Genomic DNA, 22,210 nt, shown 5'->3' with positions numbered 1-22,210 from the left:
AGTCCATATGAGGTGGTTTTTGGCCGCCCGGCCAATATATGGGGTGTGCCAAGACCGACAAAATTCAGCGAAATCGAACACCCAGTACTGCTTGACTATCTGTATGAATTGGCGGCTAAATTGCGTGTTTTACACCAACAGGTGCACGATACTCTCCCCCAGGCCTCTGAAGCTCCCGGGCACCCTATTGACCCTGGCACGTGGGTTCTCGTAAAGAACTTCCAGCGAAAGAGCAACGATGAGCCCCGTTGGATTGGCCCTCACCTCGTACTTCTGTCGACAAGGTCAGCGGTTCGAGTAAAAGGGAAAAAGAATTGGATTCACGGCGCCCACTGCAAGCGGATCCCTTTGCCTCTACCATATGACCAGTGGGTCCAGGAGGGTATCGCTGATTCTGAAACAGACACTGTACCCCGTTTTGTACCATTTAGTGATGCACGCGTAAGAGGCACAACTTCAGAACAAGAAAGTGACGATATTTTGCAAGAAGCTGTGCCACCGTCAATTCGATTGGACACCACAGAGCCTGAACTCTTGTTTCAAGACCAGACGGTGTCTGGCAGAAACCGCTACAACCTGAGACCAAGGCCTATGGACAAATAAAAATTCCCTTCCCTTACTATTTTTGATATTATAGCTCTCCCATCTGAAGAACTTTTCTTTTATGTTTGTTTTTCGAACCACCATCCGGGTTCAGCCGCAGGGTCGCGGTGCCAAGACTTTGGGGTACAGGCCGAAGACGTTAGGTCAACGGTTCTGGTTGGTCTAGGGCGTTCCCTGGACTGACAGGCGTACTCCTTAGCAGAAGATACTCACCCGCCGCGAGCGGCACGATGAGAGGATGGAGTTTTTCAAGATGGAGAGACCCGCTGAGGAAATGAACTTTAAAACGAAAATATGTAAAATAATGAAGAGCAAACGTTTTATATTATTGTGTTTGTTTATACTATGTAGTATGATGGTGTTTACTGTAGGCTATGTATTCTTCTCCTCTCAAGTGCCAGTTGCACCCACTGTACAGCCTATACCTCCTCCTACTGCCTCCTTGCACTCTTTCCACCCTCTGCCTGAACATGAACAAGCTAGACGTTCTGAGTTTGTAAACAATTCATTCATTCAACTCCTGCACCAGCACCAACTAGTCATGAATACAACCAATTGTTGGGTGTGTGGTTTAATGCCACATACCATTAACAAGGGTATTCCTTATCTAGTGCTGCCGTTTAGTTACAATGGATCGTCATGGGCATTCCAGACCATGTTTCTTTTTGCATTAGATGCCTACTCCCCGCGACAACCGCGTTCCATCAGACCTAGCACAAACAATAAAGCCTTAATGAAAGGAGTCGCCGATATGAGCAGAGATATCGACGCATACTCATCTATTCCCAAGGATGAATTGCGAGCTTATGTAGGGTGGAACGCGACGGGGTATAGCATTAGTCTGGGTGAAAGGCAGCGGAAAATTTCATCCCCAATTTGGGTCGTACCCCACATAGGTCGGTTCTGTTTACAAGGTAATGGTCAGAATCCAAGAGCTCAACTGGGGAGAAGTGACTGTACTGAAACGTACACTTTTCCATCGCAGTTTTCCCCTGCGTTTTTGGCTGCCAAGGGTACATATTTTGTCTGCAATGACCGAGCATATACATGGTTGCCCCCTGATTTCTCGGGCACATGTCATATTGCAAATTTGCTACCGCCGACATTTACTGCTGCCTCTGATTATCACAAGACCAGAGTTGTAAGAGGCGTGATTAGTAAGGAGGATACTGCCGGTCAGGAAGCGGGAGACTTCTTTTTGGGTTTCCTGCCGTTTTGGGGACCGATGGTCAATAGTAGGAACCTGAGACAACTGACACGTGTGGTTGAATCCACTGTTAATGTTACGGCTGGTGCCCTTGGTAATTTGACAGCTGAGCTCCAAGCGGATCGCCTGACTTTGCAGAACCGTATGGTTCTAGACGTCATACTTGCAGACCGCGGTGGGGTATGTAAGGTTATCCAATATAGCTGTTGCATTTTCATACCAGATAACGCTCCAACAGTTTATCAGGCCATCTCCAAACTGCATAAAATATCCGAATCTATTCATGTGGATAAAGGAGATTGGTCACTGGTGGGGTGGTTCTGGGAACTGATATCTGCCTGGGGTTGGAAGATTCTGATGGTCATTGGAATGATCTTAGCCATCCTTTTCCTGTTCTGTCTGTGTATACAGTGTGCTCCTGCGATATGCGGCCTCTGTGCTACATTATGTGTAAGAAAACCTGTATCGAGGGACGAGCTAAGTAATAGGATGATGCTACAGCAACATCTCCATGACTTCATGAATATAGACCTAGACTCGGATTGAAATGAGTATAGTTATTGCCTATGTAAGGGCAAAAGGAGGGTCTGTGGTACTTTGAAATTTGGGACCGCGTAGGAGGCAGGGCCCTACCCCTGTCTACTCCGGTATTAGCGAACCGCGAATGGTCAATGCGGTATGTACAAGTGCTTTGCATAACATTTCATTGATAAATGCACTATGTATACGATGTTACACATTGACTTCGTGGGTTCCATCTTGGAGCGGTGGCCATCTTATGGTTGCCCTCACATAGGCTACACATTACGAACAAATACGGGCCTTTAGAACACATGTGCTTTCTGTTTGACTTCTCTGTGACCTGTGCAGCTTGGCTCCGCTGCCCCAGGTCAGTCCGGTCCCACGAGCTCCCTGTCCTACGGCCACCTGTGATTAGCATCAGGGTTTGACACACCATAAAGCCTTTTCATCCCACACAAGCCTCCGGCTAATCTCTTTCACACCTGACTCTTCCTGCTTTATGGCTTGTTTTCTAAACAGGAGATGCCCGTGTTTATTGGGGCCTGTTGATATCTGATGTGGGATCTGAGCCTCGCTGGGTAAATAATTGTGGGCTGGCTTAACTGGAATGTGGGATGGTCATCATGACTCTGCCTTTTCGTTTGTAATGAATACATGTGAATGACCATATCATAAAACGAGGAATGTGTGCCTGAAGCATGATATTTTGTATTTGAGGAGAAGCCCGTTTCTGTAAGTTTAAGCAGTCTCCTTAGAACATACATTGTGTTGTACTTCTCGGATACCTGTAATTGGTCTGCAGCCAATAAATCGATCTTTGACTTCACCCAGAAGACTCTGTGTTTCTGTAGGTCTGAAACAGGAAGAACCCGAAGTCTTAGGGTGTGTTCCCCTGCACCACTGGGCTTTAAATTCCCAGTACTTCAATGCAAGGGGATCAATGTGTGGGTATGCAGGGCCAGCAATGTGTAAGTGTGCAGGGTAAGCAGTGTGTGAGTATGCAGGGTGATCAGAATGTGAGTATGCAAGGTGATCAGTATGTGGGTATCCAGGGCCAGCAATGTGTAAGTATGCAGAGTGAGCAGTGTGTATGTATGCAGGGTGAGCAGAGTGTACGTTTCTAGGGTCACCAGTGTGTTCGTGTGCAGAGTGAACAGTGTGTGAATTTGCAGGGTGAGCAGAGCATGAGTATGCAGGGTGAGCAGTATGTGTATGTCCAAGTCCGGCAGTGCGTGAGTATGCAGGGTGAGCAGAGTGTAAGTATGCAGGGTGAGCAGAGTGTGATTATGCAGGGCGACCAGTGTACGAGTATGCAGGGTGATCAGTATGCAAGTATGCAGGGTGATCAGTATGTGGGTGTCCAGGGCCAGCAGTATGTAAGTGTGCAGGCTAAGCAGTGTGTGCATATGCAAGGTGAGCAGTATGTAGATGTCCAGGGCCAGCAGTGTGTGAGGGTGCACAGTGACCAGAGTGTGTGTATGCAGGCTGAGCAGTATGTGAGTATGCAGGGTTTTCAGTATGTGGGTGTCCAGTGCCAGCAGTATGCAAGTGTGCAGGCTAAGCAGTGTGTGCATATGTAGAGTGAGCAGTATGTAAATGTTCAGGGCCAGCAGTGTGTAAGTATGCAGAGTGAGCAGAGTGTGCGTATGCATGGTGAGCAGTGTTTGAGTATGCACGGTGATCAGTATGTAGGTGCCCACGGTCAGCAGTATGTGAGTGTGCAAGCTAAGCAGTGTGCGCATAATGCATGGTGAGCAGTATGTAGATGTCCAGAGCCAGCAGTATGTGAGTGTGCAGAGTGAGCAGAGGGTGCGTATACAGAGTGATCAGTATGTGAGTATGCAAGGTGATCAGTATGTGGGTATCTAGGGCCAGCAGTGTGTGAGTGTGAGCAGTGTGTGAATATACAGGGTGAGCAGAGTGAGTATGCAGGGTGAGCAGTATATGAGTATGCAGGGTGAGCAGACTGTAGGTGTCCAGGGTCAGCAGTGTGTGAGTGTGAAGGCTGAACAATGTGTGAACATGAAGGGTGAGCAGAGCGTGAGTATGCAGGGTGAGCAGTATGTGAATGTACAGGTCCGGCAGTGTGTGAGTGTGCAGGGTGAGCAGCGTGTAAGTATGCAGTGTGAGCTAAGTGCAATTATGCAGGGTGACCAGTGTGTGGGTATGCAGGGTGATCAGTATGTGAGTACGCAGGGTGATCAGTATGTGGGTGTCCAGGGCCAGCAGTATGTAAGTGTGCAGGCTAAGCAGTGTGTGCATATGTAAAGTGAGCAGTATGTAAATGTTCAGGGCCAGCCGTGTGTAAGTGTGCAGAGTGAGCAGAGTGTGCGTATGCATGGTGAGCAGTGTTTGAGTATGCAGGGCGATCTGTATGTGAGTATGCAAGGGGATCAATGTGTGGGTATGCAGGGCCAGCAATGTGTAAGTGTTCAGGGTAAGCAGTGTGTTAGTATGCAGGGTGATCAGAATGTGAGTATGCAAGGTGATCAGTGTGTGGGTATCCAGGGCCAGCAATGTGTAAGTGTGCAGAGTGAGCAGTGTGTATGTATGCAGGGTGAGCAGAGTGTACGTGTCTAGGGTCACCAGTGTGTTAGTGTGCAGAGTGAACAGTGTGTGAATATGCAGGGTGAGCAGAGCGTGAGTATGCAGGGTGAGCACAGTGTGTTATATTTCAGGGCGACCAGTGTGCGAGTATGCAGGGTGATCAGTATGCAAGTATGCAGGGTGATCAGTATGTGGGTGTCCAGGGCCAGCAGTATGTAAGTGTGCAGGCTAAGCAGTGTGTGCATATGCAAGGTGAGCAGTATGTAGATGTCCAGGGCCAGCAGTGTGTGAGGGTGCACAGTGAGTAGAGTGTGTGTATGCAGGGTGAGCAGTGTTTGAGTATGCAGGGTGATCAGTATGTGAGTATACAGGGTGATCAGTATGTGGGTGTCCAGTGCCAGCAGTATGCAAGTGTGCAGGCTAAGCAGTGTGTGCATATGTAGAGTGAGCAGTATGTAAATGTTCAATGACCAGTGTGCGAGTATGCAGGGTGATCAGTATGTGGGTGTCCAGGGCTAGCAGCATGTAAGTGTGCAGGCTAAGCAGTGTGTGCATATGCAAGGTGAGCAGTATGTAGATGTCCAGGCCCAGCAGTGTGTGAGTGTGCACAGTGAGCAGAGTGTGTGTATGCAGGGTGAGCAGTGTTTGAGTATGCAGGGTGATCAGTATGTGAGTATGCAAGGTGATCAGTATGTGGGTATCCAGGGCCAGCAATGTGTAAGTGTGCAGAGTGAGCAGTGTTTATGTATGCAGGGTGAGCAGAGTGTACGTGTCTAGGGTCACCAGTGTGTTAGTGTGCAGAGTGAACAGTGTGTGAATATGCAGGGTGAGCAGAGCGTGAGTATGCAGGGTGAGCAGAATGTGTATGTCCAAGTCCGGCAGTGCGTGAGTATGCAGGGTGAGCAGAGTGTGATTATGCAGGGCGACCAGTGTGCGAGTATGCAGGGTGATCAGTATGCAAGTATGCAGGGTGATCAGTATGTGGGTGTCCAGGGCCAGCAGTATGCAAGTGTGCAGGCTAAGCAGTGTGTGCATATGTAGAGTGAGCAGTATGTAAATGTTCAATGACCAGTGTGCGAGTATGCAGGGTGATCAGTATGCAAGTATGCAGGGTGATCAGTATGTGGGTGTCCAGGGCCAGCAGTATGTAAGTGTGCAGGCTAAGCAGTGTGTGCATATGCATGGTGAGCAGTATGTAGATGTCCAGGGCCAGCAGTGTGTGAGGGTGCACAGTGAGCAGAGTGTGTGTATGCAGGGTGAGCAGTGTTTGAGTATGCAGGGTGATCAGTATGTGAGTATGCAGGGTGATCAGTATGTGGGTGTCCAGTGCCAGCAGTATGCAAGTGTGCAGGCTAAGCAGTGTGTGCATATGTAGAGTGAGCAGTATGTAAATGTTCAGGGCTAGCAGTGTGTAAGTATGCAGAGTGAGCAGAGTGTGCGTATGCATGGTGAGCAGTGTTTGAGTATGCACGGTGATCAGTATGTAGGTGCCCACGGTCAGCAGTATGTGAGTGTGCAAGCTAAGCAGTGTGCGCATAATGCATGGTGAGCAGTATGTAGATGTCCAGAGCCAGCAGTATGTGAGTGTGCAGAGTGAGCAGAGGGTGCGTATACAGGGTGATCAGTATGTGAGTATGCAAGGTGATCAGTATGTGGGTATCTAGGGCCAGCAGTGTGTGAGTGTGAGCAGTGTGTGAATATACAGGGTGAGCAGAGTGAGTATGCAGGGTGAGCAGTATATGAGCATGCAGGATCATCAGTATGTGGGTATCCAGGACCAGCAGTGTGTGAGTGTGCAGGGTGAGCAGTGTGTGAGTATGCAGAGTGAGCAGAATGTAGGTGTGTAGGGTCAGCAGTGTGTAGGGTGAACACTAGCACTAGCGGAGACTGTAATGAGAAATTTTAGCAGTAAGCATTGCCAGCAGCACGACAAATCAGAGATGACACTAGCCGATGCTATTTTGCAGTACACGATGGACAATAGTAAATTTGGCAGTAAGCATTGTCGGCAGCAGGCGAAATTACAGACGGTACACACACCAGTATACAGATGTAGCAGTACTTAAAACGACGCTCGCAAGAAAGTCTTGTATTCACAATTTGAATAAATTGCAATTCAGTGTGTCCTGCAACATAATCAGAAGTGTTACAATATAGCATAGATTGAAAATATAACGTGCAATTATTAGAGCATACGTTATAAAGAAGTATACGTTAAATGGTAACCGTTTTTCCTATGGGCCTCTTGTGAAAGCATTATAATACAACATGTATATGAAATAATGTCAGTGGCCAGCACCAAAGGGGGCTCCACTGTCTGTTTCGAACTGCGCATGTGTCAGGAGGAGGTCCACCTTGCACATTCACAGCCCATCTGTATGTGAGTATGCAAGGTGATCAGTATGTGGGTATGCAGGGCCAGCAATGTGTAAGTGTACAGGGTGTGCAGTGTGTGCGTATGCAGGGTGAGCAGAATGTGAGTAAGCAGGGTGAGCAGAGTGTGAGGATGCAAGGTGAGCAGAGTGTAAGTATGAAGGGTGAGCAGAGTGTAAGTATGCAGGGTGAGCAGAGTGTAAGTATGCAGGGTGAGCAGTGTGTGAGTATGCAGGGTGAGCAGAGTGTGATTATACTACGCCAATTTGTAAACATTATGAGGCCATGTGGCACGTCACTACCAATGCGCAATGCCGTTCCGTTGTAACTTGCTAGGAATCAGAGAAAGAGGGGCATCCTTAAACACAACGCAGCAATCGATAGTTGGTGGCACCTCTAGGAAGGCACATTTACTCTTAACAAATAAAACATGTTGAGTGTGTGCGACTTACCCCGATGCGCAATTTTGGGAAAGTATAGCTGTGTGAATGTGCTGAATAATATTAATGGCTCTGTGCTGTGCTGTGTTACCTAGGCAGCAAAACTAACAAAGCATCATTTTAAATGGAGAAAATCCAACACAGAGCTACTTGTGGCAGTGTAGTAATTCATCTGTGTTACCTAGGCAGCAAAACTAACAAAGCATCATTTTAAATGGAGAAAATCCAACACAGAGCTAAACATCATTGTCACAGGCGAAATACAGTCAACTGCACAGTGTCCGCGCTTCCAAGTGCAAAGTGACTCAGCCACTTCCAGACTCAGGCATTCCACATTCCTATCGTGCTGCCTTAAAACAATCACCATTTCACTTTCCCCCCCGCAAAGCATAGTCCTCTCCCCTAATTATAATCACACTTAAATAAGCCAATTCTCTCCTCCACCTCATGTCTCTTTTTGGCATATGGTACGTCCAGGGGAGAAAGGCAGGCATAGCCTTGAACACTCTGCAGCCAGCAGTCATATGCCACCCTGGCCCAGTAATCAGTTTTTCATCTCAAAAGAAACTCTTTCCTTCTGCGCTCAAACACTACGCTCAAACACTACAGCGAAATTACACTATAACAAAGTAAATAAATAAGTAACAAACTAAAACAGTTCACAGAACTTACCGCACTAAAACAATGCGTCTTCAAACAGGTAGTGTCTCCAATGTATGTCGCTGATTCTCCGCGTTTCAAAATGTTAAGTGCAGCACGTTTAAATAGTATTGCAATTAGTATTGGCACTCTAAGTAAATAAATAAAGTTATTACCTAAAAGTCCGTAAACATGCTGCCCTAATTCTCTCCTGCTGTGCAGCTTTCAAGCCTAATGGACCCGTGGCGCCAGTAAGACAGTCATTATGACAGCATGCCGACAAGCGCCCCACAATGCTAAATAATAGCACATCTCTGGAAAGGACCTATAATTAACTCAGCAGGTCTTCCGGAGAGGTGCACTCCAATAGAATGAACGCGCAAAAGCTGGTCATGTGAAGCACGTTCACGGACCACAATCTGCTCATGGGAAGCGCGTTTACAGACCCCGATCGCTGCGCGTGCCCTGGTCTGTCTCTCTTGGGAGCAAACACGGCAACAATAAGTCTCGTTGGCGGCAGCGCTTCGCGCTGCAACGCCAGCGAGACCTAAAAAGGGACAAATTGGCAGAGGAAATGAGCAAAGGAAGAAAATTAAAGCTACATTCTTCAACCACACTGGAAAAACAAAATGTCAATAGCGACATTTCTCCTGTCATGTTAGGTCAGGAACGCCCACTTTGCATCTCATTAGAGATGCAAAGCTGGGCGTTAGGAATTCCTACGCTAACGCAAGTTTTCATGCGTTAGCGTGAGCTTGCTAATTTGGCGATAAAATTATCGCCGCTTTTCGGCCGAAAACGGCCGCAAAAGCGGCGATAATTTTCTATCGCTGCGTTGTAAATATGCCCCTTAGTTCCCTCCATTATCTCTAATCACTAGCTCTTGGCTACCGACACGTGTACGCTGGATAGGCTGAAAGGAGAAGCCTGTTGATATTTTGCTGCTGGCATCTGGCAATTTTCATCAGATGCATATGTCACAAACATGGGAATCTCAGAGGTGAGAGGCAAACTTTGTACAGCTGCGACAAGAGCACTGGACGTTCATGACAATGCCAAATTGTCTTGAAGACATTGGTGGGCGTGCTGGTAAAACCTCCATTAAAGACACAATTTTTTTGTGTGAAATTCATGTGTACAAAGACGAAAAACTACACCAAAACCTCTTTCCAACAGAGGTGAGTGAGCCACTGGAGGCTCAGCTCGAAGTCCTCTTGGACGCTTAGGACCAAAACAAGCCGAGCTTTCATGGCTTCTGCCGGCTACCTACACTCCTACCTCATACACCAAGAATTAAAGACAGAGCATTAACCTTCGATGTGAAATAAGACAGAAAGAGATACATATCCAGTGGCACAATGTGAAACCAGGAAACGTTGGGTCGATTTGCGTGCTCCTAGGCTAATATTTTATTTACTGTACCTCCTTTTCTTCAACATTGAACGTGAGTGGACCCTGAGAAGCATTGAGAGTAGGATCTACCATATACAAAATCCTTTCTTGAGTTCATTGACTATGAGGTCGATCCATATCGGATTAGAATCCACACCAGATATAGAATGCACATGACATCTGACTCGCCTTTAAGTTAACTAAAGTCATGGTCGTCAGGGTAGGGAGAAGGTTCATATATGATTGTAAATGCATGTTTAAAAGCTATCCCTTTTAATAAATGATTCTTAGTGCAGTGACATATTCTGATGTACTTTCGGTAAAATGGTTCCATGTTAAAAAAAAATATTTATCATTTTTAATGAGACTTCATCTTGTTTTTGTAGGATGGCTGTTCCACGATATAAATGCCCTACATATTCATGCTTCGGATTGAGCATAAGGTATTACAGCCAAATCAGACCCTTGGTTCCGCTCCCCCGTTAATTTGTATGGCTGCGCACTACTTTCAACGACAATATTCTTCATTTTTATGAAGGCAAACACTTATTCTAAACATGTGAATTAAGTCGCATGATTAATTAGGATTTTCTTTTGGGGGGTGGGGTCTAAAATATTCTGGAGTGTTTGAAGTGATCGTTATCTTCCTAAATTCCACTTTCCCCTTCACTGCACGAAAACCCTCCGCTCCCTCGTGGGGTTCACCTCGCCTCGCCTCGCCTCACCTGTCTCGCCCCGCTCTCCTCTTGGCATCCATCCGCCTCCCTCTCCGTCCTCCCCAGCACCCACTGCCTCTATCACGCAGTGTTAATCCCTCTTCTCTGCCTAGAAACTGAGCAGCAACTGGGGCAGCAGCTGCAGAACAGAGTCATCGGGGAACAGCAGGCCCCTAATCCCACTCCTGACAACGGCCTGCAGCTGGGACGCGCGCGCAGGCACTGACGTGCGCTGGTGGGGAATGCAGTGGAGAGAGGATTTAACTGGAGAGGGCAACTGGAGAGGGTGGGGGAGTCCGAGTCAGACGAGATAGTTGTTAGACCACCACAACTGCAGTCACGGATAAAGAAAGTGTTTAGCACGTCCCATGATGAATGAAATCGTCATTTTGTAATCAATCCATGTACCTCTCTGTAAGAAGTTGGCCTGGCATATGCTGGTCACTAGTTATAGTGGCCACCTTGCACCAGTCCAATTCGACTCTTATGGTAGATAGGTTTAAGACAACCTTTTAAAGAAAGCTATCCTAGTGGTAGCTGTGGAGAGCAGCCTTCAGGCTAAGTCTCAGAAGAATGTAAAGCAGCTTGTTTTACCTTATAATCTCTTGAATTACCAAATGAAAGGACACCACACAGGTATATATATCAAATATATATATATTTTTTTCTAGACACACTCTACTAATCTCTTTATGAGATTAGAAGTCAGGAACACATTCAAATATCAACATTTCACAATAAATTAAGCACAAATCTGGCTGGGGCCCTAGGGGCGTACCAGTCCATATACTAAAAAAGAGGTTTAGCAAACTCGACTTGCAAGGGGACAAGGCCTAGGGCCTGTAGAATCGCTGGGGCTTCACTAATCCACCCAAGGCAGGTAAGTAAAAGACCCACGGGAGACACGTGCAGTGTGAGAACACTGCCGCGGGTTCCCTATTGATTTCAATGGAGCAAGTCGCGTTTGGATTTTTAAAGCTTAAGGGTACTTCTAGGAAGTCTACAAGCAAGTCACTTACAAGGTAAGCAGTTCGAGGGACAACACCCACAGGAGCACCGGAGTGCACGAGTTACCTCACCCAGGGAAGCCGGGTGCATAGGTGTCTTTTGGTGTCGGGTCGCGTCGTCGTTTTCTATGGAAGCCGAATAAGTTTTGCTTCTTGTGAAGACTGAAGAAGTGTCCGATGGAATCCAAGGCTGGATTCAAGATGAAGAAGACCTGAAAGCAGAAGGGACAGTGTTCACAGTCACTTGCCAGTGACCCGGGGCCAGGAAGATGGATGCCCACGGAAGTCGGGTGATTTCAGGTGATCAAGGGTGTTTTGACTCTTCAGCCACGATGTCCAGGAGGCGTTGAAGACAACCAGGACCTGGATTCGGAGTGTCCCACAAAGTCTGCAGCTTACTGAGGTGTCGGCAACTGGATTGGAGCCAAAAAGCCTTGGCAACAGCAAGTCTCGTGGTAATCGAAGAAAGTCAGCGGTGCAGACCAGCAAGGTCTGAGGGACTCACCCAGCAAGGGTAAGTCAGGGCAGGCCTGGAGCAACCAGGGGAGCCCTTTGGTTTGATGAAGAAGTCTTCAGGGGACCCACAAGCCATCCGGAAAGGGATCGCGAAGACGCCTCATGAGGATTTGCTTCACAGGAGCCCACGGTCACTCGGGACGAGGTAGGCCTCTGATTTTCAAGGGAAATCCTGCTGGAGGCTTGGACCATACGTGGTCTAATACACAAGTTCGTAGAATGTCGTGAAAGAGTTGCACTCGACAATAGTGCACGGTACCCGGGTATTGCTGTTCCTCGTCACTCGTGGCGTCCACTCGCCTCAGCTCTGCTGGAGACTCACAATGGCCGTCGAGAGGTCAGGAAATCCACTTCTGGGGCTGCAGGGACTTCGACTCCGGCAGGAGCGGGAAAGTTTGCGACTGTTGATTCAAGTTGTTGGTGCCTGCCAAGCAGGGGAGTCACTCCTTGACTCCAAGGGAGATTCTTCCGTCTTCCAAAGGTAGTGGAACATCGAAAGGCCAGGATTCTTTTTGTAGAGCGTCGTCCAGGGATATCTGATTTGCAATGGCAAGGTTTCCCTAACTTATACTAAAAGAAAGGGAGGGACTAGCTCTATGACCACTCCTCTAGGAGGGTCAGGGGGGTGGGTGGCTACACCCACTTCCCTTTGTCCAGTCTCGCACCAGAGCAGGGGCTGGTAGCCCCTGAACCGGTTTGAGCTGACATATGCACAGAGGAGCCTACTGCTCCCCCAGTGCAGAACTTCAAAGCACTCTAAGAGTGCACCCACCCAGCCCCAATACACTAAATCCTGTCTGGAAGGTGGTGACACCTCCCTGTGACAGGATGCCTATTGTTGGGGCTCCTCCACTGTGAGTTTCAGTCAGCAGCAGGAGGGCAGCCCAGTGTCTGTGCTGGTGGCATCCATTTTGTGATGCCAGGGCTCTTTCAGATTTCTACCGTGTTTCCACAGTAGGTACATGTCGTCCCCTCTAGAAGGGTGGGATCATGCTCCCACACCAGTTACTGGTGTGGGGGTATGCTTCCAAGTTGTTTGACACCAAACACGACATGTTTTGATGCAGTCATTCCAAAGTTAGCTTTTACCAGGAGGTTATAAAGCACTTAAGAGTATATGGTTTAACCGCATCCACAAACAGCCACAGAGAATAGACTCTGCCAGCTGCAGAGAGGCCCTGCTCAGGCAGAGGCACCCCCTCACATTGTAAACCAAGCACCCTGTCATCAGGATTGATAGGGCCTGCCTTAGGGGTGACTGATAGGTTTATATGTGTGTGTATGGTGAGATATAGGAACCTATACCTTTGTGAGGGGTGCTAACACTACCTCACCCAGGCTGCAGTAGCAGGCCTGTGGTGCCAGATTTAGTCTGCTTCCCAGGGGTGGCATAATACATGCTTCAGCCCCTGGTAGGCCTGTGAAGTACCTATGCTCTTGGTACCTAAGGTACCACATACTAGGGGCTCATAAGGTACCACAGTATCCAATCACTAGTGCATCTAATATGCACACCAGTCATTTAAGGGAGCAAGCAGATAGGCTGGGGTCCTGGATAGCAGGATCCCAGCCAGACTAGTCAAAAACCATTCAAACACCAGGAAAAAAGTGGGGGCAACCATGCAGTCAGATTCCACCTTCCTACACTCTCCCATGCTTGTTGTGAATTGTCCATCACTGATCATCGGCACTCATCACCTCCCCAACGTGTCTGCACTTTAAGTGCTCCAATAATCATCTCCTTCTCGACGCACCTGCCCACTTCACGAGTCACCCAAGGCATAAACAGCCCATCAACTACCCACGCTACTGACTCCTCTGATAATCTGTCCACTCACGATCCCTGCGGAAAACATGCCCACTTTCAGGCCCTTATCAAAGACATCTTCACACTTGACCCCTCTATAAATCCTGCCCGCTGACGTAATTTGTATTTCCTGAATTGATCCCAATCCAGTATCATTCATGATTCACTCTCACTCCTTGAATTGGTTGAACTCTTGCCCCATCCAAAATCACGCGCTAGTGCTACAGGAACCCCTGATCCCAGTTCCGGCAGCTATTTTCCAGGTGACCATGCTGAATTTATCTTGGTGTCATTTTCCGAGACAGGGACATAATTCAGCAGCATCCCCACGCTGTCTGCAATCTGTTTAGAGCAGGAACCAATAGGCAGCAAGGGGGCTTTCTTATTTTAATATCCAGTGGAGATACAGCAAAGGCCTGATTTAAATTGCCATCAACCCTCTTTTTGTTCAAGTATTATTCATGCATCTGCATGAGTAATTACACAAATATTGATTTAAATGGCACCTACTTTTTTTCTATTTCATTTATAGAACTACTTTACCCAGTGTAGGCTGTCAGAGTGCTTTGCATCACAAACTGAGGTGCAATAAATCATGTAATTGTGTAAATCAATGTACAAGAAATGATACATAAAACAATGAGGGTTGTAAGGTATAGGAAACTCATCATCATCAAACTTTATTCAGTTTGTTTGTACAAAACCATCAAAGTACACAAAGGATAAAACATTGTCAAATTACAGTTTAAAAATATAAAAACTGATACATTATCAAGTAGTTTATTAAAAAGAACACTAAAAAGATGGCAAGCCAAACAAACATCAGAATACATTAAGAAACAGCTAAGGGGCATGCTTCCTGGAGAAATGAGGGGAGCGTTCCTAAAATGCACAATGCATAGGTATATATTTTGCAGAACAATTAATAATACGGTGCAGTCTATAATAGTAATTTCTGGCGGATTATCCAGAAGGCAAATAAAAAGCGACTGACAGAAAAAACTATCGGTTCAGATACGTCTGATTTTAAAATTCTGTACGAAATCTGATACTGCCTAGCTCCTAGATTAAGGCAGATTAGTTTTATCCACCTCCTACGTATCTGCTGGTATGTAGGGCAAAAAAACAAGATATGTTCTTCAGTTTCTCTAACAGTAGTGCAGGAAGAACATAAATCCAATACTAGGCCGGACGCCTCCTTACTAGGAAATTTTAGGAGCAGATTGCCGTATCTGAATCTCACATATAGACTTCTTGCCAGAGGGGGAGAGATTCGATCCAAAAAGGGATCAAATTGTGGGCGTGATTTTACAGCTAAAAATTTAGATGTTAACTGACCATTGGTCAAATTATTAGCATAGTTGACGGCCACCACCACCCAATATCAGGCTTTTAATCTCAATAATTCATCTCTTGCAGCCCTATCCGGATGTTCCCACAGGTCCTTAATACTCAATAACTTGCACCAGTCTGCAATGTGTTTAAACCATGGTAAACTTTTTGCACCATTGATCATCATAACCTCCCGACGAGAATTTCGATAATCCATAAATTGGGGGGGTTATCCATAGGCGCAGCCTGTAGGTTAATGGTTTCAGAGAGCGGCCAGATCCCCAATTCTCTTCAGCCCAAGATCACAGAAGCGGGGAATGAGAGGAGTTATAATCGGTAACGAAATGAGGGATCTAACAAAGATGTTTTCACATGTCATCAGATTATTGGCGTTGATATAACCCCAGATCTCGGCTCCGTACAAGGCTCCACTTTGGGCTTTTGCACAATAGATTTCCAGTGCTGCAGTGCTGGGGATAGGGGTTGAGTGTAAGATTGTTTATTAAATCTTAATATAGATTTAGACCTTTGGCATAGGATTAGGTAACTCTTATTTAGCTGGTAATCCCAATTGAGTGACTCACTCAAACCTATGCATAGGTAATCAACATTTTTTACCCGCTCAAGGGGCTCGTGTGTAATCTTGATCTACCGAAAGCCACTCCGAACTTTCTCAAACACCATATATTATGTCTTGGAGGTGTTGAGTTCCAATCTCCGATCTCTACAAAATTCTAAATATCTATCCAATAATATTTGCAAACCCATTGGAGTCTTCGATATTAATAAGGAGTCGTCTGCAAAGAGCAGGATAGGCACTTTTCCTCGTTCAGGCAGGGTGCATCATTCTCGCCAACCATTAAGCGACTCACCACATCATTGATGAACAGGGAAAACAGTGCGGGGGCTAAAACGCACCCTTGACGAACCCCACGCTATATCGGTATCTTCTCTGTTAGTTCACCATTTTCCCCCCATCTAACTTGGGTATAATTATCCATGTGGAGTCGTGCTATCACTGCTACCAGATCTGGAGGGGCACCTAGATCGAGCATAATCTTCCATAACAAGTTACGCGGTACCAGATCAAATGCGGCTCGCAGATCCACGAATGCTACATAAAGCTTCTGCTTCCTAAGTAGCACATATTTCCAGGTTAGTAAGGTGAATCTGAAAGATTGATCACACGTACTTATTTTGGAACGAAAGCCCGCCTGGTATGTTGACAATATCGTGTGGTCATCCATCCAACCTTGTAATTTGTCTAGGACCTGCCTGGAGCAAATCTTTTGTAAATTGTCTATCAGGCTGATGGGTCTGTAATTGGAGGGGATAGCAGTGTCACCCTTTTTGTAGATGGTAATTATCTCAGCTCCCCTCCAAGTTTCTGGAATGTCCCCACCAGCCAGTATACTCTTAGACAAAAGATTTATGTACGGGGCCCATATCGTTGGTTCTGATTTGTACAAATCGCCCGGGATCAAATCGGGGCCGGGGGCTTTTCCCGCCTTCAGTCTGCTGATTGCTGACAGGTTGTCTTCCTGGCTGAAGACCAAGGATGGGTTATTAGCATTCACCGCAGGGGTAGTGATAGATGGGGCAGGAAATTCATATAATCCATACTTGTAGATATTCTGTGTTAAGAGTGAATGGTGGACAGGCAAGAGGGCAGCATTCCTGTGAAGCAGCACTTGAGAAGACGGTGCAACAGCAGCCTCCCAACTTCTAGTTGTCTCCCGGCACAAGGGATGCATCAGTAATGCATGGTGGCCACAGCGCTTATGCTTTATGAAGTCTGGTAGGACGTGTATGATGTTATTTAGGCGGCTGGCTGCCTCTTGTCAGTAGCAGACAACATTTTGAATGCGGGGAGAGGCATCGCATAGCACAACAGCTTACTGCCTGCTGATGGATGTTTAAAGGCATACTCTTTCTTTAAAGGCACATTATTCTTAAAGGCATTTCCCTCAATTTAAAGGCATTTTTACTCATTTCACGGAGCATTGAACCTGCAGAAGTAAGCGTTTAAGCTTTGTTTTGAGGGAATTTTTTATGTGCAGTGCAGCATTTCCTCCTGGTTTCCTCTTCATTGCTATATATATATATTTAGACATCTCTAATCGTTGTGTAATTTTTTGAGTTGCATTTACTGCAGTAATATTTGATTTACCCTGGCTGTGTCTTTATGTTTATGAGGTGTGATTTTTGCATATGGGCAGGTAAATTCACTATTTAAGTCTCTACAGGGCAATTCATGAAAGCGCCTGCCAGTGCAATCATTTCCACTACAATGGAGAACTTTGAGTCAACTACAGGGTCCAGTATAGCCTCCTCTTCTCCTATTTTAACTACCATGACACCTCAATCCTCTACCAGTAAGGCAACAGTTAAGAGGCTTAAAAAAGACCCGCCTTCTCCTACCAAGTCTGTAGCAGTGGCTTCACTAGATCTTTTGCTGGAGGAAATTAGAGCTTTGCGTCCCTTTCTAGAAGTCACTAACGCTAAGCTACAAACTCTTAGTGATAGATGGTCGCTTATGGAGGAACCTCTGTGTTAGAAATGGGGGTCTCTAGTTGGCAGAGGTAGGTACCTTTGTCCAAATAGGGACCCTTGCTTCTAGTCAGGGTAAGCAGTAAATCACTAATATTAATGATACTTCTCTTAAAGGGAATTCTCTTTAGGCACAGGTTTCTTCCTTACAGAAACAGATTGAAGAACTTGAAAACAAAAACCGGAGGAATAACCTTTGTATTTATGGACTTCCCAAGGGCACAGAAGGGGTGGACTCCATCTCTTTTTGAAAACCTTTTTGTCTCAGATTTTTACAATTACCAAAAAGTCAGTTACTTAACATTCAGAGAGTTCAAGGATTGGGTCGTCCTCCTTCGAGTGCTTCTCCTTCTAAGAAACCTAGAGGTGCCATCTTGTATTTTTTAGAATATACAGCGCTAATGCAGGTTATTTCCGCTGCCTGATGTATCAAACAGATTTCTTGGTCAGGCTATGATATCTATTTTTCCCAAGATATGCCAAAAGCACTGCGGACAAGACTAGAGACTTTCTGAATATGAGACCTGTTCTTCATGCCATGGGAGCCCAGTTTGGACTTTTTTATCCGTGTCTCTTCAAAGTCATGTATAATAATAAAACAACGACCTATGAGGACTCATCTTGTATGAGGAATTTTCTTGCATCTTCTAGAGCAGATGTTATGGATGTTGTTCCTTCAACTTCATGAACATGATAATATTATGCTGTTGAGTCTGCCTGCTAATCTGCTGTTATTAAGGGATAATATTATATTGTAGTTTTTTAAAATATATATATATTCACTGAAAAAACCAAAGGTTTCAGGGGCGTTATAGTTAGGAATTGGCATTTAAAAAACCTTAGAAATTCACTGAAAAAAACATAGGTTTCAGTGGTGTCATAGTTAGCTGGACATTTCTCTCGTACAAAACCCTAGAAATTCCCCTGTTATAGGTAGTTCAGCTAACTATAACTCACGCCCCCGCAATGCACTGCTGATGACGTCACATATTACATCACTCATGACATGGTCAGTGACATCACTGATGACATCTCAAATGACATCACTGATGACCTCACTGATGACATCATCCATGTGATAAATTACTGCATCTTCTCACACCCTAATTTAACCGTTGATACACCAACTCAAAATTTCAGACGTCCATTCGTAAAACCATAGATACTCCAATACCATTAACTACATACCCACTCATTAACTCTTAGGTCTACATACACCTCCACTCACTCACCTGTATAGTCACTCATACTTACAGTCACTCTGTACAAGACTATCATATGCATTTATTCACCTTCATAGACACTCACACACCACCAATCATCCATAGAGGTACTCTCACACCTAGTCAGTCATGCAAATAATTAATCACACTCCCATTTACTCACCTATGCAGTCATACATACTCAAGTACACTTACTCATAAAAATAGTATCACATTCTTACGCTCTTATACAATCATTGATACAAGCACACACTCATCCATACAGCCACTCTCACAATCACACACTCCCACATATACCCACTTATATACTCTTACAAGCATGTATACTGCCTTTCACATATGTAGTTAGTCACACATGTACCACTGAGATATACATTCAATCCCTAACACACCCATACATACACTCACTCAACCATACAGTTCATCACAGATGCACTCTTAAAACCATGCACCCATAGAATCACCCACTCACACATCTATGCATAGAGTCACACACACCCTACCCACACAAACACTCAGGCACCCATACAGATACTCAGACAACCAATCAATAACCCATATAGACACTCATATAGCTATTCACAAAACCATGCAGCCCCTTATACACCTACACACAGACACATACAGACATTCACACAGTTTAGTCACTAGTCTGCAGTAAGATACATTTAATGACTCACTTATAGAGTCAGTTACGCACCTAGAAAATCATCCATTCACACACTTGTACACCCACTCATTCTTCCACAGGCCTTTCACTATAAATATATAAAACATATATAAACTTTACAGAAACACACAGTCACTGGATGATATCATCAGTGATGTCATCAGTGATGTCATTTGAGATGCCATCAGTGATATCATCAGTGATGTCACTGACCATGTCATGAGTTATGTAATATGTGACGTCATCAGCAGTGCATTGCGGGGGCGCGAGTTATAGTTAGCTGAAATAACTATAACAGGGGAATTTCTAGGGTTTTGTACGAGAGAAATGTCCAGCTAACTATAACACCCCTGAAACATATGGTTTTTTCAGTGAATTTCTAAGGTTTTTTAAATGCCAATTCCTAACTATAACGCTCCTGAAACCTTTGGTTTTTTCAGTGAATTTCAAAGGTTTTTTTAATGCTAATTTCTAACTATAACGTCTCTGAAACCTATGTTTTTTTTCAGTGAATTTCAAAGGTTTTTTAAATGCCAATTCCTAACTATAACGTTCATGAAACCTATGTTTTTTCAGTGAATTTCAAAGGTTTTTTAAATGCTAATTCCTATCTATAACTTATCTCTAAAGATATCATGTTTAATGATTTTCATTGGATTCCTATATTTTTCAATTTCAGTGTGTCAATTTAATTAATTATGTTTTTTTGAAATTCTTTTTTATCACCATTTTTAAAATTTATTTATTTAATTAATTCTTTAAAAAAAATAACAAATATTATTTGTTTTTATTGGGTTTTTCAAACATATTTTTTTATATTTTTAAAAATATTTCTTTAACTATATGTTCAAAACTTTATTTTACATATTTTTTTTCATTGTTTTTTGATCCGCGCACCCTATGCGCACCGTTCTCGATCCCTACGCGGAAGCATCCGCGCACGGTATGCGTTGGGTACGTGTTTAGTGCGCGATCGCAATGCAACCGGTACGCGATTCCCAGCCTATACGTGACACGTTCGATGTTCGTAACGCGACATTTACGCGCTTCCGCGATGCGTCATCTGCATCTATGACGCGGTAGGTGCGCGGATCCCGCGAAGTATTTAACATTTAAAAAACATATATATGTATTTCATGTGAATATTAATTGAAGACAAACTCTAAACTAGTCTTAAAAGTCAGTGTAGAAAGTAGTCATGCAACCAATGATTTCTTGTCTTTTTTTTAAAAAAAATTCCGTGGATCCACGCACCCAACGCAAGAGAATCCATGCACCCAACGCGATAGGATGCGCGCACCGTGCGCTCATTTTTCCGTTTTTTTTTTTTTTAAAAGGGGGCCCCAGGGGTCCAGCACCTCTAATGGGTCAGAGTTTTTCCACTCTGCCCCCTTTATATGTTTTACACACTTATTCCCCTTGCTTCTTCAGCCTCGCTTCTACCGAGGCAGAAAATGGCCGCCAACATTTCCTGGTTTCGAATGTAGACAGACACTCGACAGCCAATTAGCATTCAGCGCGCGATTGGGAGGGTGCGTGCTCGGTTTTAACTCTAATTTTCTCCAGAACTACTGAACGGATTCACACCATTTCTGCAAAAGGTACGAGTCTGAACTGAAGACTACCTCTTTGCCAAATTTGGTGTCATTCCGTTCAGCGGTTCGGGCTGGAGCTGCGACAACAGATCCTATGGGAAATTGCATGGGGAAAACGCGTTTTGGAACCCCCCTTTTTTCTCGGCCCCCGTTTGACGAATCACCACGAAACACCACGAAACTTTCTGGGTAGGAGCGGAGCGGAGCTGGCCAAAAGTTTGGAAAATTTCGCGAGGATTCGTCAACCGGCGCCAGACTTATTGGGAATAGAATGTTGCAGATTTCCTATGGAAAATAGGTCCTAACTATTACTATCTACTGGCGACATTCTATATATATATATATATAGATATGAAAAAGAGTCCGGTCGGGGTAGAGGCTGTCACTGTTGGGCGGTCCGCGTTCAGGGTACCGGAAACCCTGTAATATATTAATCTAAAAGCTTCTAAATTCCAGAAGTATCACGGACACATCGTTTTGTTGCAGCAAAAAGTTTATTTAGGCTGCACAGCAACGCGTATCAGCTTATGCCTTGATCACGTTAAGTGACAGGCGTTTTTGCACATATTTTTAAATGCAGTGACATCATAGAAAAATGACAGTGAATACACAGTGGCAGTGTATACAATTCCGATTGTTCTTTCCAATACATATGGTCCTAATGCACCTGATTGTCAATTTTGGTCCCTGATCTCACAGAAGCCTTAGCAATTTCCAGATGATAACCTAGTCCTTGCGGGTGACTGCAATTTACCTGCTGATCCTTTCTTCGATAGAAATTCCTTATCTCCTTACATACCAAAAAAAAAGCAAAACTTTTATGGACAAGCTTTTTGAAGACGTCACCTTACAGATGCTTGAAAACTGTGTAAACCCACTTTACGGGAGTATATATATCAACTAACTCAATCCTTACATTCAGCAGATATTGGTTATATTTTAATTTCTGATCATGCCCCGGTATCTGTGCATTTAGATATCTTACTCAAATCCACCTCTCCTAAACGATTGAGATTCAATAACTCATTATTACTAGACACTACTTTTACTTCCTCCTTTAATACCATTGCT

General features: G+C 44.9%; 2 protein-coding genes across 3 annotated transcripts in view; one reads left to right on the top strand and one right to left on the bottom strand.

Annotated features, from left to right (window-relative positions):
- Positions 1-10,510, bottom strand: part of LOC146871780 (uncharacterized) — a 36,117-nt gene extending 25,607 nt beyond the window's left edge. Inside the window, exon 1 of the mRNA XM_085651372.1 lies at positions 10,449-10,510. The gene's annotated coding sequence lies outside the window, so the exon portion shown is untranslated. The remainder of the gene's footprint in view (positions 1-10,448) is intronic.
- Positions 1-22,210, top strand: part of LOC146871779 (uncharacterized) — a 490,516-nt gene that overhangs the window by 371,585 nt on the left and 96,721 nt on the right. The gene's annotated exons all lie outside the window — the stretch shown is intronic.

The sequence above is a fragment of the Triturus cristatus genome, chromosome 1_1 (assembly GCF_964204655.1).
Source record: "Triturus cristatus chromosome 1_1, aTriCri1.1, whole genome shotgun sequence".
NCBI lineage: Eukaryota > Metazoa > Chordata > Amphibia > Caudata > Salamandridae > Triturus > Triturus cristatus.
The sequence above is the reverse complement of the archived record's forward strand: the minus strand, read 5'-3'. Positions and strand labels throughout refer to the sequence as shown.